This window comes from Peromyscus maniculatus, chromosome 20 (assembly GCF_049852395.1).
Source record: "Peromyscus maniculatus bairdii isolate BWxNUB_F1_BW_parent chromosome 20, HU_Pman_BW_mat_3.1, whole genome shotgun sequence".
In the NCBI taxonomy this organism is placed as follows: domain Eukaryota; kingdom Metazoa; phylum Chordata; class Mammalia; order Rodentia; family Cricetidae; genus Peromyscus; species Peromyscus maniculatus.
In genome coordinates, this window is record NC_134871.1 from 38,328,750 (window position 1) to 38,346,013 (window position 17,264).

At 40.7% G+C, this 17,264-nt stretch overlaps 1 pseudogene; it reads left to right on the forward strand.

The window, feature by feature from the left end:
- The first annotated feature begins 511 nt into the window (after window positions 1–511).
- Window positions 512–13,178, forward strand: LOC143269831 (uncharacterized; annotated as a pseudogene).
- Window positions 13,179–17,264: the final 4,086 nt, after the last annotated feature.

Here is a 17,264-nt window from a genome sequence, read left to right on the forward strand (position 1 = left end):
CTCTCTGAAGATGAATTAACAAAAAGCATGTACAAATTACATGAGCAATGACTTACCACAGGAGAATTTCAATGATCCTGGTAATCGGGGGACCCAACACTTCCAAGACGTTGAGACAACAGAACAGTCCAAAGGGACTACACAGAAAGAATATTCTAAAAGTATTAATTAGATGAGCAGAAGAGCAGTAACCATAAGGAAACAATAAGACATTTGAAGGAATGCTCTCTTACTTTACAAGGTAAGGAACTTGAATGACTAAATGATAATAATTGAGTTCCTGAACTTAAAAATCTACCATGTCAGTCAAATATCAAACTAGATGCAGCTGAAGAAGATGACTAGGGAACTGGAAGATCAATCTGAAGAATGTAGTCAATGGATCAAAAGATAAAACTTACAAGGGAAGAATAAGAATATCTAATGGACAGAGAAAGAAAATAAAGTGTTTCACTAGTGTGATTTGTTGAAGTTGAAAGATTGGGGAAAGGCAGTATTCAAAGTTGTGGACATGGGATTTCTAGAGTGGATAAGACACATTATCAGAATGCAAGTCCTCAACAGTAGGTGAGTTGACCTTTTCAAGACAAAATAGCAAATAAGATGAGGAATCCAGATTCATCCAGAGTGTGATATTCTTCATTGTAAACTGCACACCAGCACATCCATATTGCAAATGCAGCATCTTTGGCATCCTTCTTGAGAGCTCAGATCATGACTAATCCATGGAGCCCTTAGTGCTATAAAAACCCTCCAGATCCTGTGTGGCCCAAACCCAGTTCCAATCATGCAGCTGTCAACGCAGCATTTCCTAAAATGTGTTTAGTAAAAAGATAGTTTTACCACATGGTGCTCTTTTCAGGGTGGTGAAGGGTGAGATGAGTTGGGTTGTGTGGTCAAGTAAGTTTGACAACTATATATGGTAGATCTTTTCATTGAGTTAGTAAATATCAGCACATTAAACTCAATGATTAGTTTGAAATGATGACCTCTGATTTTATAACCCATTTCCTCCTAAACACTGAGAACTCTTGCCGTTCATACAACTATCACAACCCTAACATTTTGAAAACAAGAATAACTCTTCCAGATAGTTCTATTGTTATGGAGAGCATTATCCACTGAGGCAGCCCTCTGTTTCATATAGCTGTTATTAACAGGGATATTTTCTATATGGAAAGGATGTGTTTCATATCCTTTGGATGGCTAATAATTATGACCTGTAAGGTTAAAAAACAAACATGATGATGGTGATCATAATGATGATGATGATGATGACAGTAATGATGACTATGAAGATGGTGATGATGAACTGAGTGATGATGATGTTTATGGTTATGATGTTGATGGTTATGACAGTGATTATGATGGTGAGGAAGATGATGGTGGTATTGACAAGAAACACAGCTGAAGAAAAGCCTGTGGCTCTACTCTGTCCTTTACCCATACCACATCTTATAATCCTCATAAATGTCCTTGACTTGGGAATTCATTATATTCATTGTACAAATGGGAAAACTGGAGCTCAGTCAGTTTAATTAACTTAGCCAGATTCACATAACTTAGTCATGGCAGAGGTTATCTTACCATAAAACTTGCTCCCTTCACCTCTGATGCATACTGCCTTCCTGAGCAGCAATGACCCTGGACACACCAGAGAAGCTGAAGATTAGTCAACACATTTCTTCTTTTAAGAACATATGCTGTGGGATATTAATGTCCAAAACAGAGATCGATACTCTGTGATTGCAATGTTTGAATCAAGAATATGTTGGCACATCTTTCACAAGCGCGTGTCCTCTAAGCACCTGGAGGGCCATTTGTACATTTAATGTACATTAAAACCATCTGCACATTCTGGGTACAATAATCAACAGAATAATTTATGAACATGAGGTGTCTCACAGATGGAGAAGTGCTTTGCTTTATATCTCCTCTGAGTGCTAGTGACCACCTGAAACACCGTGTTGTGAAGACTCCGGAGAAGTCCTCAAGGAGAAGTGTAATCAATAAGAAATGCCGGGTGAAAGGAAGGAAGGAAGGAGCTGTGGTTAGAGGTACCAAGCATTTGCTATCGCTGTTTAGGGAGAAGTACCCATATGCTCCCAGGAATGGATCATCTTTAAATTAATAAATGACTTCATATTTAATGTTATTAAAAGTGGAAGGAGAAATGAATCCAAATTTAGCGTCTTCAGATGAGAGTGAGCTTCGCCTCTCACGGCACAGTGCAGATGGGAAGGAGGGCACACGCTATAACTTTTGCATGGCTATGATTGCAGTGCCTAACAGAAACGGCATAAGGGAGGAGTGGTTTGTTTGGGCCCATGGTTTCAAAGGGCTTCATTCATCATGGTAGGGAAGGCATGGTGGGGCAGCTGAGCTCAAAGCAGTGGGAGTCCATGTCAAAACTTGTTCACATAGCTCTGGACCAGGAAGCAGAGAATGTACAGCAGGAGCTGGGGGCCAGGTAAACCTTCAAAGGCTCTCCCCTAATGACCTATCTCCACCAGCTGCTACATGGCTCTTAAAGGTTCCACAGCCTCCCCAAATAGCACCCCTGGCCGGGAACAAATATTCAAAACATGAGCCTGGAGATGTGTTTCAGATTCAAACTTGAGCAGCAAGCAAGAAGCTCACAGCTCTCAACTCACTTTCCAAGACCTGTAGTTAGCAAGGGTTAGACATGGCAGGTAGCTTCTTTTCTTTTGTAGGCTCTTGCTACTTAATGACAGCATACCACCTTCTAAAATCCCCCAAGTTCACCAAAATGTCTCTGTTCAACTAGCTCTTTTACTGTGGTGTGTGACGATTCCAGGACACCCAACACTTTTCTCATCTTTCCTCCTCCTTGCTGGCTGAAAACTCACTCCTTTCAGAACACAAATGACTGAGGAAACACACTCTGTTAGACCAGATCGTGCCTCCCAAAGGTGGCAGGTTTGCATCACGACTTAACATAAATGCTCTTGGCACTGTCAGTGGGCGGTAGGCAGGAGGATGGCTCTGCCATGAGACAAATATAGAGCTGCCATCCTTAAAACTCTAGCGGGAGACTAACCCTTAAGGGAGATGCCATGCAATAAATAATTTTTGCCACAACACATTGCTTCCCTTTGCATAAATTTAACACCCCATTCTCTGTACAATATGTGATCTTCCTGCTAACTCTCCATAGACAGAAATAGCTCTGGTAAGATGTGATCAAAGATAAGTGACAGAATGTAAGGGAGACACGACACACTGAAGAACTTGACTCTGATGCTGGCTTTTCTGCAGAGGATATTATTTTCTGAGAGTAAAGAATACTGAAAGAGTTATAACAATGGGGCAGATCACCAATCTGAGGGAATCCCCAGAGCATGATGTGAATTCTAATTTTAGACTCTAGAATATTGGTTCCCTATTTGCTCTACAAGTTACTACCTGGCAGCAGGCTTTTGCCTCCCTTCTCCTTCCCATTGCAGTGGAGGACCTCACCCTAAACATGAAGATCAGCCTAGGCAACATGCTCAAGAGTCAATCCTGCCTCCAAGGAAAGGACTCTCAGGTGAACAAAACATAGTCAGCTAGTTTTTCTCCAGTCTATACATCACTACAGGTTGTCCTGGAACTTTTGATGCACATCTGCAAATTAATAGATCTATTTCTGGAGTTTAGACTGTTAGATATTTCAAATCTACTTAAGTCATTTTTCCTGTATCTTGTGTTTCTCAAGATACAATGCACCTTTTGGCAATAGACAATCTTTAATTTGGAGTAGCACGGCATGTTCTTTTTGGTCTACACAGTTTGTGTAACTTTCATGTTCTTTCTGAAAAAAATCCCTCACCCCTGCAGAGAGAGGACATCTGGTTAGGTAAGTTCATTTTCTTAGTACTTCATCACTGCCAGAATTCAGTAACATAATTCTCTTGTGTTGTCTTCCTCCCATCCATGTCATTCTGAGAATGTTATGTCCTGCAATCCATCTTCCTGTATCTATAGACTGCAGTGTGACCGCATAACCTGTAGATTCCATTTCTGAAAATTGGGCATCAGGGGGAATTCTGAGGGACAGGCAAATGACATTTTTATTCAATTCTAGACATGTAGTTTGATGGCCAATGTGAGAGGAAATGAATCACATGCACAATATTGGCCACAGGTCTTCAAGTTTCAAGTGACAAAGTCCCTAACTTGAACAGAAAAGAAAACCTATAGGCCCATGTAAAAACCAAGAGTAAAATTATTATAGATTCAGTTACATCAAGGACAGCAAATGACATCACGTGCTGCCATGCTGCATTGTGATCACTATCAATAAGCCTCTCCTGATGTGGTAGCCAGTGTGTGCACTGACAGTTTCTGGCTGAAGTTATTCATACTGGCCATCTGGAAGAAGCAGAACACTTCTGTCCCAACTGCTTCAGTTCTATGAGTGACTTAGATTTTCCCAGGTCATGTCCATCAGCCTATTACTAATCCCAAATAATAGCTTACACTAGTTTGTAGGTACCATTTGGTCATATGAAACTCAAAGAAATAGATGAATGGACAAACAAGATAGAACTAAACCCAGCTCTCATCTGTCTAGACAAATCTATAGTTGCCTAACACAGCCGGTGTGAGCAGCTATGCTCCTATGGCCCCTCTGCCTCTTGTCATTCAGTCCCTGCCATTCTAGTTCAGACTGTTGTCCTGATATCTTAGTCCCACTAGAACTTTGTCCCCCTGGATACTGAATCAATGCCCTTTAACTTAGGAGCCAGTGTTGGAGGATTGTGGAGCTCTGGCCTCCCTATGGGATGAGCAGTTTGCCGGGTTAGAGTAATTCAGTTACTAAACATCTTCACAGCTTCCATGCCACATCAATGTGTTCAACAATCGACTGTTCCAAACTGTTCCTTCTCAACCTGCTCTTGCATGAATGCACTCAGTCACGGTGAATAGCAGTACTCTATGTCCAATTCAAAAGTACAGAGGCCATCTCTGCTAGCCACTGTTCTCGGGAGGAACAGAATGGATAGAAAGGGCATGTATTATAAAGGGGATTTCTTACATTGGCTCATATGATTCAGTCTAGGTAGTCCAACAATGGCTTTCTGAACACTAGAGAGCCTGAGAGGCTTGTAGCTACTCATCCCACTCAGTTGGATGTCTCTGAAGTCCCTATCTAGTGCTGATGGCCTGGAGGAGGATTCTTCATAAACCAGCCAGAGACATGTCTTTTAGTTGGTCCCAGATCCAATCAATTTGAAAATCAAGATTAACTGTCACACCCTCCTTTACTTTGCTCACATCCAGCCAGTCACTCAGGTCTGTTAAATTCAACTCCCCATAGTTCTTTTCAGCACAATCTACTTCTGTCCCAGCAGGTTGACCTAAGCAACTAGCATCTCCCTTCCCGACCACATCCTGTTTCCAACTGGCACAACAAAATCCAGAGTGAGCTTTTCAAACATAAGCTGAATGGTGGAAACCTGCACATGGTGTGCGCTAAGTGTTCCTCTTAGTCTTAGCTTATATTTATCTTTCATACTCTTAAGATTTATTTTTAATTATGATGTGCATGTATGTATATATGTGTATAGGTACATGTACATGGAGTATAGGTGGCCACAGAGGTTGGAGGCATCCAATCGCCCTGTAGTGGAAGTTATGGGCAGTTGTGAACCACCTGATATGGGTGTTAGGAACTAAACTTGGATCCCTCATAAAAGCAGTAGACACTCTTAGCGACTAAGCCATCTCTCTAGCCTCTATCCTTCAGGTATTAAATGCAGCTTCCTCAGATAAATTTTTCCTGGGCAAATTTTATAGCATTCCATCTTAGTCCATTTTATACTTCTATAATAGAATACCTGAGGTAGTAACTAGTAACTAGTTTGGGCTTTACTCTAGCGTCTGGTGAGTCTAGCATTAAGATGATGCCTGGAGATCTTGATGCATCATAATGTGGAAAGAAAGCATCACCTTGTAAGAGACCATGAATGAAAATAGCAAGAAGTGGGCATGTTGTTACCCTTGCAACCTGTGCTCAGGATAAGTAGCCCATTGGTACAACCAGGGCCCTTTGGTGACCTAGTCACATCTGACATGTGAAATTCTCAACACTGTTGCATTGGGGAGTAAGTTCTCAACATAGGAAATTTGGGGAAGACGCATTTTAATTTATAAAGCTTGATAGAGTTAAAATTCATAGAATTTACTACAACTGCAAAATATCTATTGTCTGCAATGCTACTTATTTAATGTCTGCCTTTCCAGGGAGATTAATTCTATAAAGTGAACACTGTGTATAGTTTTCCTTGTTTCCCTCAAACCTAGTTCCTCATGAATTTAAGGACCCATAAATATTTAATGAGTTAATTTATGAATGAATGCCACAATACATTCAAGCGGTTTCTAAGGCCTACCTAAATATTCATTATTCTGGAATGGCTCAAAGGAAAGCCCATGAGCAGGGCTGCAGCAGACAGAGCTTAGAATACTTTCCAGGAAATACCTTGCTCCTTTCGTTCATCATCTTCATGTTAAACACTGGCCATCCCTGCTCAATGTTTCAGCTGTGAATGGAGGAGTCTCTGAAGCTCACTGTGACACTTACTAACCTGTCACCAGAGAGGCGATGTTGTCATCATTGGTCGCTATGCTGTGTTCTCTAAGTCACTTCATTTCCATTTCATTTTCAAGCCCTTTCTCCTCCACAGGGGGTGAGGGAAACATTTCATTGACTCGATTTATCATCATCTATAAAAAAATTAAACCAATAAATTAGGGGATAGTTTTAGGTCTTATAAAAAGATTCACTAAAGGGATTCCTTGAAACACTGTGCTCTCTAAGGACATTTAAAATTGGATTTGATTTACAAAAATTTGATTTGCACATAAATACTCAGGAACGCATTGATCGCTTTAAGTGAGCTACACAGGGACATGACTACCTTTAATCTTTTATAACAAAGGTGGCAATTAAAATTGCTTTTGCTAAGCAATTTTGAAATTGAGGGTTCGATCTCTTTGCTGGTTTTCCCTCATGCAAAAGACTCCTCTTTCCCCCCAGTCCTTCCTCCTCCTAATTAAAGAAAGGAAGTTTGGATTCTTAGTAGACTAGAGTTTCTGATAGAGTGCCGTGTCTTCTCATGGATGCTGTACAAGCCAAGTTCGAAGTTTAATTTCATTTGGCTACCCTCTGCTAATGCAGTGCCTTTTACTGTCACCTCTCAGAGGTACTGTTAGAGAAGGATTCTTTTGTCGGTTATTAAGAAGTGCTCGTTTACCACAGTATTTGATGAACCTGTATTCCTCAGTTCTATTGTCATGTTCACCCCGCACAAAAAGAACTGCCTTTGTTTGGGGCCTGTTTGTTTGCTTTATTTAGCCTGAGGTGTCAAGTGCCTAATAAGGAATCCTGACAATAGTTTGCTCCATCTCTAGATTGAATTTCTTTATAGATCAACCTCTGTAATTCATTTCCCAACTGGTCCTGATCAATACAGCTTGGCTCAGCTTAAGGTTAGAGAAACTAACCATGGTGCTGATGGGGTGCCTCAAAGCACTGCCTTCATAAAGATGCTCTTTGATAGTAACCTGTCAAATTGACCCACAGCCCTGTCCCAGAGTCTGGGTCTGAGCTCCTTCTAAGTCCCAGAGCTGTCATTGTCTTGTTCTCTTTGATTTCATAAAGCCAGAGGCCAGAGAGGCTTTTACAAAACCAGCATGTGTTGAGGATACACGTGTCATGCACATTGGGGTCCCTGAGCCTAGACCTGACTCTACTGCAAACTGGCTGTTGAGTTTCAGTGACTGAAACTCAATGACCATTTTGAACTTCTGTTTTAGCTTGTGTATTTTAGGACTGCTGGGCCTGTTGATTCCTGGGACTCCACTGCTTTCAACATGTTCAGATTCTGCATGAAGAAAGAGGAGCCTTGTTTTTCAGCTCAGAGGCCACCACTGGGGTAAAAGTGATGGAAAATCCTTGCTTATAAATCATGGAACCAGCAAGCATGCTCTGCCAAGAGGATTCCCAACTAGCTTTTCAAAGTTCCTGGTTTGAGGTCCTTGGCCAAGCCCCAATATTTCTCTCTGGCCCTGCTTCCTTCTCTGAGAAATGGTAACATAGTCTGCTATTTGTCCACTAAGAGACAGCAGTATTGACAGAGGTCACCAGTGTCCTCTTTGTTGCAGCTATGGTTCATACTGAACCAGGAACCATGGCTTGTTTACAAGTCGAGTGCAGATTTTACTGCAGGTGGTAACACTGATCCTTTAGGGGAGGTACAGATTTACCCAAAGAAGCTCAGCCAGCTTGTCCACCTTACCTGGGTGAAAGCACTGATACCCACTGGCCAACCAATCACATCTCTGCCTATCATGTCAAGAGCACTTGGTTGACAAAATCCCCAGGGACAGAATCAGTCATGAGAATGATCTGTCATCATACCTTTTAGGTTAGCAGAGACATTCACAGAGTATCCAGTAAGGACATAACATGAGGCAGGAGGATGCTATTAATTTTATTCCTTCAATGTTGTCTCTGTAGGACTTAGGTTCTGGGAGTATAATTATACTCAAATTATATATAGCAATGATTTTTAAAATATTTATAATGTCCTACATTCTTACTCTGAGCAAAGTTTTGCTCTGAGCATATTATATAAATGATTCCGCTTGGTGTATTCTCTGCAATATCTCTGTGAGGTGTTACTTTAGTAACCTTTCTGGAATAAATGGGCAAAGTGATGAATTAATACAATTAATGAACAAGTGTTGACTACTTTCTACATGCTAGGCACTGTGTTAAGCTTTAGAAATTCAGATATGAGCCAAATAGCCCAGAAGGCAATTCTTATTGACTTTAGAGTCTAAATATGTTGACCTCCATTTGTAAACAAACAAACTGAAAATACAGCAGATGAATTAACTTGACCAAGGTCATATAGCAAGAGAGTGTCAGGACAAGAGAGACAAATAAGTTTGGCTTTGGCCACAATGAGATAACTAATACAGACAGACTTTCCTGACCCAAATTCTGATAAAATTATAAAAATTGTATGAAGATAATGTTTCTAGGCATTGGGATCAAGCAACTCAAAACTGAAATCTTGAAAAAAAATGAGAAGCTCACAAAATGAACCTAATCTCTTTCCTGCCTTTCAGTTCGGGGCACTTTCTCAAGTTGCACATGGAGAGGTAGGGTCCAGGGAAATGATATTGCTGAACTGAGAAGGTCAGAGTCAAGTCTGCTTTAGAGAGTACCAAAGTGGTTGGAGCTACTAACAATAGGGGTGAGATGTGTATGTGGGGAAGAGTCTTGCTTCTTACACACAGGAAAAGACTGTACCACAGTCCAAGAGAGAAGCATCTATGAGGCAAAACCTCAAGGGAAATTGCCAAGGTCATGGAGAGATCAGAGATATGAGTATCCCAGCTCAACAGTTCAAACCTCACTAGAACATGTTATGTATCCAGTTGAGATACAATTTCAGAAAAGGTGAGATTATGCATAAAGACCAATTTCTAAAGCTCAGATCAATCCTTAGGATAAAGAGCCACAGGGTTAAGAAATTACAAAATTGGGGCTGGAGAGGTGGCTCAGTGCAACATAAATTTCTAAACGGTCTTATTAAATAAAAAATTCAGGGGAGCCAGGTATTGGGGGTGAATTCTGAAAAGTCAGAGAAGCAGAACCAGCCACAGCTAACCTCACTTCACCAACTTCCCAGCCTATCCTGTTTCCTCATATTGGAAGCCTCTGAGTCTTCATCTGAATGGATCTCAGCTGAACTGCTGCTGAAAGCTTAAAAGCCTAAAAACTTAAAAAGCCTCTAGTTCCTGGTTTCCACACCTTATATACCTTTCTGCTCCTGCCATCACTTCCTGGGATTAAAGGCATGTGTCACCATGCCTGGCTGTTTCCAGTGTGGCCTTGAACTCACAGAGATCAGGATGGAACTCTGCCTCCAGAATGCTAGGATTAAAGGCGTGTGCTACCACTGCCTAATCTCTATGTTTAATATAGTGGTTGTTCTGTTCTCTGACCTCTAGATAAGTTTATTGGGGTGCACAATATATCAACCACAGCTCAGCAATTAAGAGTGTTTGCTGCTCTTCCAGAGGACCTGAGTTCAGTACTCAGCACTCAGGTTGGGCAGCTCACAACCATCTGTAATTCTGCTTTAGAGGATCTGACATCCTCTTCTGTCCTTCATGGGCAACTATATATATACACACCCACACCCACATTAAAAAACGCTGGATACTACTGGCTAACAAATTAAAAACCCAGTGCCAGGAATGGAATATCTCTTGGAGTTATTGGCCAATGAAGACTCATAGACCCCCAAACATAGCAGGCTATTTTCAATGCTCTTGGCTGCCCTTCATAACTTAAGGTAATTTTCTATTGCTAAAGACACCATATACTTGGATTCTAGAACGTGGAGAAATTAAGCAGGTCCTCACCTGGAAGCTTCACACCTGCTGGCTAGCTTTAAAATTGTTAGACATGGAAGGAAGCAGTTAGAATAAGACATAATCTGCAGAAAAATAGTCAATGGATACTAACCCCAAGATAATATAAGCACTGGAATTTGAAGGCAGAGGCTTTGAAACAACTATCATAAATACATTTAAGGAAGGTGTGAAGATGGAGTTTCCCAGAGGAAATGACAATTACGTGATGATCACTGGGCCTTCATATCCTTTCCAGTCAGGGGCTGAGCATTTCATACACTAAGCTTGGGTGGTAAGGAATTTGACTCCCACCTACCTTCTTGGATTCTGATCTCTCACTGGCTGTATAGATGGGGTTGGCCACTTCGATGACCTGGTAAACCCCTGCTCGTCACATAATGGCATCTTTTCAGCTCAATATGGGGTCCAGACATTGGACAGGCATGACCTAAGGTGTGATGGAGCAGGGCTGGGGGCTCCTGAGTGAGGACTTGACTGTGGACCTGGATCTACTGGAACTCAGCCAACTCACCTGTTACAGGTGATGTGCAAATGATAGAAATGGCATCTGACTTGAAGGGACTTAATCAGGTGACTACTATTGATCAGTCAGACTGAATTCCCCACTTGGTTTGAGCTCGGGCTCTCCAGCAACAGTAACCATGTGGCAAACCAGGAATCCTCTGGGCTGGGGTCGGCCCAATATTACCAAGTTGATCATTACCAAACAAATACTGCCCTCTTCTATTACCATGTCTCAAGGAGGAATGGTTACTGTTGCTGGAGAGCTTCTCTCCAGGTCCCACCAAGCCCCGCAGTCCCACAACCCACGTATAAAATAATCACTCAGATGCTTATATTACTTATAAACTGTATGGCCATGGCAGGCTTCTTGCTAACTGTTCTTATATCTTAAATCAACCCATTTCTGTAAATCTATACCTTGCCACGTGGCTTGTGGCTTACCGGCATCTTTACATGCTGCTTGTCCTGGCGATGGCTGGCGGTGTCTCCTCCTCCTTCTTCTGGTTCCCTCAATTCTCCTCTCTGTTAGGCCCGCCTATACTTCCTGCCTGGCCACTGGCCAATCAGTGTTTATTTATACAGAGCGATATCCAGAGCAGGTTATTGTTAACCCAGCCACGGTGGTCACCTCCTGTGAGCCCCTACTAGGCCAAAGAAGTACAGCTGCCATCCTGCCCAGCCAACAGATATAGATTGTCACTCAGGCAGTGTTGTAAGCTGCCGCCGTCGCTGCTTCTCTGCAACTGTCTCCACCCTGACTACAGTCCCTTCCATCACAACAGAAATCTCAGCCCTCAACTCAACAAGTTACCATTCTGCAGCAACCTCTTCCACGTCAGACCATACAACTACCTCCACTTCAGAAAGTTAGAGTCAATTTACAACAGCAGCCACCACCCCGGCAAGGCAAGGTTGTGCCTCCACACATTGTGAAAATGCAGACTGTCTTGGTCCCTCCGACTATGGATAGCAGTCCTGAGCAGTCTATGACCTGTGGCCCCAAGGCCCACATGGTAGAGACAACTTCTCCAGAGACACCCTGTGAAATGATCACAGATGCAGCTCCTGAGACAGAAGTCTCCTTCTCTGAAGAGTGTTGAATTGGTGAGTGGGTCCTCTGTGGCACTCTCACCCCAACCTCAGTGCGTGAGGTCTGGTTGTGAGAACCCTCCGGTTCATCAGGAAGGACTGGGGCAATGAATACTGCAGGAATGAGTGTGTGGTGAAGCACTGCAGGGAGGTATTCTTGGCCTGGGTGGCCTCCGTGGTGTGTGTGACATGGCCTTTCCTCTTCTCCAAACCACTGAGGATTCATCTGCTGGACATGAGCCCAAGAGCCTGGTGTGGATACACAAGCTGGGCTTCCAGTAGTGCATGACCTCTACCCATGGTCCCTCATGCTCCTGCCTCCCTTTCCTCTCTTCAGCAGAGGCCAGACCATGAAGCAGACCAAATTACAGTGAATTTACTGTGATTTGGAATTGCTTTTTACTCTCAACTGCAAGCAAAAATACCAGGTTAATAGCAGAGGGAAGGGTAAATGGAATATGGGAGCAAATCACAGGGAATTATTAGAAGAATCGTGTTGGTGAAATTGTCAGGAGACTTGCCTAAAATGTTATTAAAATGATACGAAAGTACTTAGCTTTAATCCTAGGAGGAGACAGTGCTGGGATAAGAGAGGCTTGAGGTTACAACTCAGTGGTAAAGTGCACTGGTTTTAATCCCAAATTAATAAATGAGTTTTAAAGAGGAATGAAAATACTGATTTAAACTATAATATCTTTTTAAAAGGGAACTATTATCAATCTGTATGGTGTTTTAAGAATAAAGATTTGGGGGGCTGGGATTATGGCCTCGCACTAACAAAACTCTGAGTTCAGTCATCAGGCAGGAAGATCAAAAGCTCAAGGTTACCCTTGGCCCCAAGTGAGTTTGAGGCCATTCTGGTGTACATGAGCCAAAGGTAGAACCAAAGTTTTGAAGAGCATGGTGGCCCATGCTTTTAATCCCAGTATTTTAGAGGTGTAAGTAGGAGGATTTAAGAATTTAAAGCCATGCTGGACTTACATAGCTAGACCTTGTTTCAAAAAACACAGAGGCTAGGTGTGGTGGCACTCTTTAATTCTGCACTTGGGAGGCATAGGCAGGTGGATCTCTGAGTTTGAAGCTAGCCAGGGCTGCAGAGTGAGATTCCCGTCTTAAGGTCTGCTCTCTACACTTAGGAGCATTGGACTGGAGAGAAAATGACATCTTCCAGGAGTACCTTATTTTTCTCTCCAATATCTCTACAGTCAAACTGTATCTGACTTGATTACCAGTTTTACACGTAAGAGGCAGAAGCATATACCCTTACTAAGAGGTTTTACAAAGAAAGATAAATAAATTTAAGGATGTAAAAAAAAAATACAGATGTAACAACCAGAAAGGCACGGAATCTTAGAAATAGTGGAGACTTTTTGTAACAATGATTTTGAAGTTACAAAACTTAAATATATGCTTAGCATTTGTTTGATAACTTACTGTGTTAGAGATGACAGAAGAGATGAGATAAATTTATGGAAATAACCCCAGTGGGATTGGGGGTTGAGGAGACAGCTCAGTTGGTAAAATATTTGCTGTGCGAGCTGGGGTATCCGAATAGAACACCCCAGCATGCATACAAAATTCAGGTGTGGTGGCTTGCACCTGTAATCTGGGTGGGGGTGGGGCAGTGACAGCTCAGTGCCTGATGGTCTTCAGCTCCAATGAGTGAGTGACCTTACCACAAAAAATAAGATCAAGTGTATGTACTCATACCTGCACATACTTGTGCACAAAAATGAACACTTACACATAGAGAGGGGGTGAGGAGGGAGGGAAGAAAGGAGGACGTGAGAGGGAAATAATCTTAACTCAGGAACATGGATAAAAGGCTTTGGAAAAAGAAAATGAGCCTCAGCGACTTGTGGTATAAGATCACATGTCTACTGTATGCATAATCAAGGCCTGAGGATGTAGAGAATATGACAGAAAATTGTCTTCCTTAGGGATGAGCACACCAATTGGTTATCCAATAACAGTCAGCCCGGAGAACATTCATACAAGTAACAGTATATACACTGAGCAGGTTGCGTTTAAATGCATTTGGGAATATACATACATGTATACATACATACATGCAAAAAGAGGCTATGAATTTGAAAGAGAGCAAGAAGGGGTATATGGGAGGGTTTGCAGGGAGAAAACAGGAGGGAAAATTACATAAATCATATTATAATCTCAAAAAATAATTTAAAAAGAACATTTCTGGAAATAATTGTCAGAATTTCAAAATTTAATTAAGAAAATCTGCCCATACATGCAAAAGCCTCAGAAAACCTGAAGCAGAATAAGTATAAAGAAACTGGCATGAATGAAAGACAGGAAACAGTATAGATCTTTAAAAAATAATGAGACAAGAAAGGCATATTTTAAATAAATTCAACAACTTGAATGATATGAAAAAAATCATCTGAAGAACATAACTTTACAACAGTTATAAAGTATTTCTGCAAGTTAAATTATTTCTCAAATTTATACGGGAAAACAACACAGAAAATTATAAAATATTGATAATATGTGCCATCTGATTTTGAGAATTGCTATAAATCTTCACCATAAATACCATGTGTGCTTGAGGTGGGCAAATAAATCAATAAAATCTAGTGGAAGTACCCAAAAATAGAGCCACACATTTGGATCAATTGATTTCCAGTAAATAAGTAAATAAATAAGCACTCTATCAACTTAACAGGGAAGGAACATCTATTCAACAAATGGGGTAGAAAAGGAACTCAACACTCTCCTACTCAAGAATGAAAATAGGCCCTAGATGGATTGTGTGTGTGTTTGTTTATATGTGTGATGTGTGTGTATGTGTATGTGTGTAAAAGTGGACACTATTCACACTACTTTATTTTTATATATATATATATATACTTATATATATACTCAAAAAGCTCTCACCCCAGAGAAACAAAACTTTATCAAATGTAAAAACTCCCTTTCATTGAGAATCAGTCCATTAATAAAGTGAAAAGGAACACTACAGGTTGAGAAATCATTCATGTGCATATTACAAAATATTCATATCTCTAATATAAAATGATTTTATGAATCAATAATTTTAAAAAGACATTAAAAGAAAAAAGACATTTAAAAGGGTCTAAGAGTTGAACAGGTACATCATGAAAGATGATCTCTAAGGAAGCGATTAGCCTATAGAATGAATCCACCATCATAAGTTTAATCAGGAGAAAACAAAGTTAATTCACCATCATTAGTTTTATCAGGAAAAAAAAAGTTAATTCACAATGAAATATCACTATAAGCCTACCAAGATGGCTAAAATTGAATCAATAATACCAACTGTTGGCTAAGATACTAAACAACTAGAATGTTCCTGCATCACAGTAGAAATGTGATGATGAAAAAGCTTTGGGGAACTCTTTAGCAGTCTTTTACAAAAATGAAATCTGAAGTGCAGCCTTTGGGCCATTTTTGGCTGCTGTACTCATGACTCAACAGCAGATGAGTTACTTACAATGGGCCTGCAAAAGAGACTGGACCTGTCAACACTCAGTCACGGATGAGGGAGGATTTGCTGGGGAACTACTGGGTGTTGACAACTGCTAGGATTGGAGGAGTCATTGTCTTCAGTGACCTAATCACTGGTGAATCCTTCATGCTCCGGAGGATAGCTACACACCTATGCTTACATGGAAGGCCCTGGTTGAACTCAGCGCATCACAAAATGAAACCAAAATCAACATGAAGGATATGAACCAAGAAGGGAGACAATTTAGAAGGAAGGAGGTTTGCACAGGTGGGTAGGAGATATTAAAGAATAGAGTTGGTTAGTGTGATCAGATTGTATTATATACATGTAGGAAGTTGTCAAAGAATAAGTTTAATAGAAAAAGAAAAACACAAAAACTACGAAGTTAAATTCTATTTCTAATTCTATTCTATGACTTAGAAATTCTACTCCTAGGAATTTACTCAAAATAAATGAAAAGGCATGTTCAAGACTACAAGGAAACTGTTTTCCAGACTCAACAGGTTAGTTGCACATATGAAGTCACAGTAGTTGTGACAGCATGTGCAAGACATGCCCACACTAAAGCCAGATAAAATCCCAGCATGGAAAAAGGATGTGGACATAACAAGGCACATCAACCAAGGAAATATTGGTAATTGTTAGCTTCTGGGAGTAGAAGAGTCAGTTTTCCTTAAGGGTATGGCCATTGCTGATAGTGTGACCGAGCTCTAGTGGATGCTGATATACCCACAAATATATGAGCAGGATCAATTGAACTTTTTTTTTTTTTTTTTTTTTTTTTTTTTTTTTTTTTTTTTAAGAAACATAGAGTTGGGTAAGGAAGCAGAAATTGGAATCCAAGTTTGGGGTAGGAGGTAAATATGATCAAAATCCATTGTGTGAAATTCTCAAAACATAATACAAAAAGAAAGATGTCCAAGAAGAGGCTTTCACATGAATATTACAGCTCAGATAGCCCATTCTAGAGTTAACCTGTATACCCACCAACAAAAAATGTGTAAGAGTGTGTTGCCACTTTGATTCAAAGAAATTCTAGCAAACCATGTATGCATGCTGTGACAGGCTGATACCCATAGCAACGTAAGTGCATCTTAAGAATGCTGTATTAAGGTGGCTTGAGAGATTGATCAGTAGCTAAGAGTACTTACTGCTCTTGTAGAGGACCTGGGTTCAGTTCACAGCAGTCACATGGTGGCTCACAACTGTCTATAACTTCAGTTCCAGGGGACCCAGTGCACTCATCTGGCATCTGTGGGCACCAGATATGCCTGAAGTACACTCGAATACACCCAGAGAAAACATCATAAATATAATGTTAAAAAAAAAGAATAGTGATTACATTTTTTAAAACAATGTTGTATTTAGTGAAAGTAGCCAGACAGAGCCCAGGCTGATTTATGGAATATGAACATGAAGTTCGTACTTACTGATACAAATGCAAAATCTCATTGATCTGTACCTGTAGCAATCTGTGTATAGAAATTTTGCATCAGTTAAAATAATCCAATCTATCTGACTTCAAAGACCAGACTCTTTCACATCCTCTGCTGAGCATCAGCAAAACTTAATCCCTGGGAATTTTGCTACTGCTAGGGAAGGCAGCACAATGCAGAGGGATAAGAATGATTCTTCTGTGAAATGTGCATATGGAAGAAAATTGTTTATGAACTGTAAAGGTGATAAACATATTTATAATTGTTTCAAAAGCAATTACTAT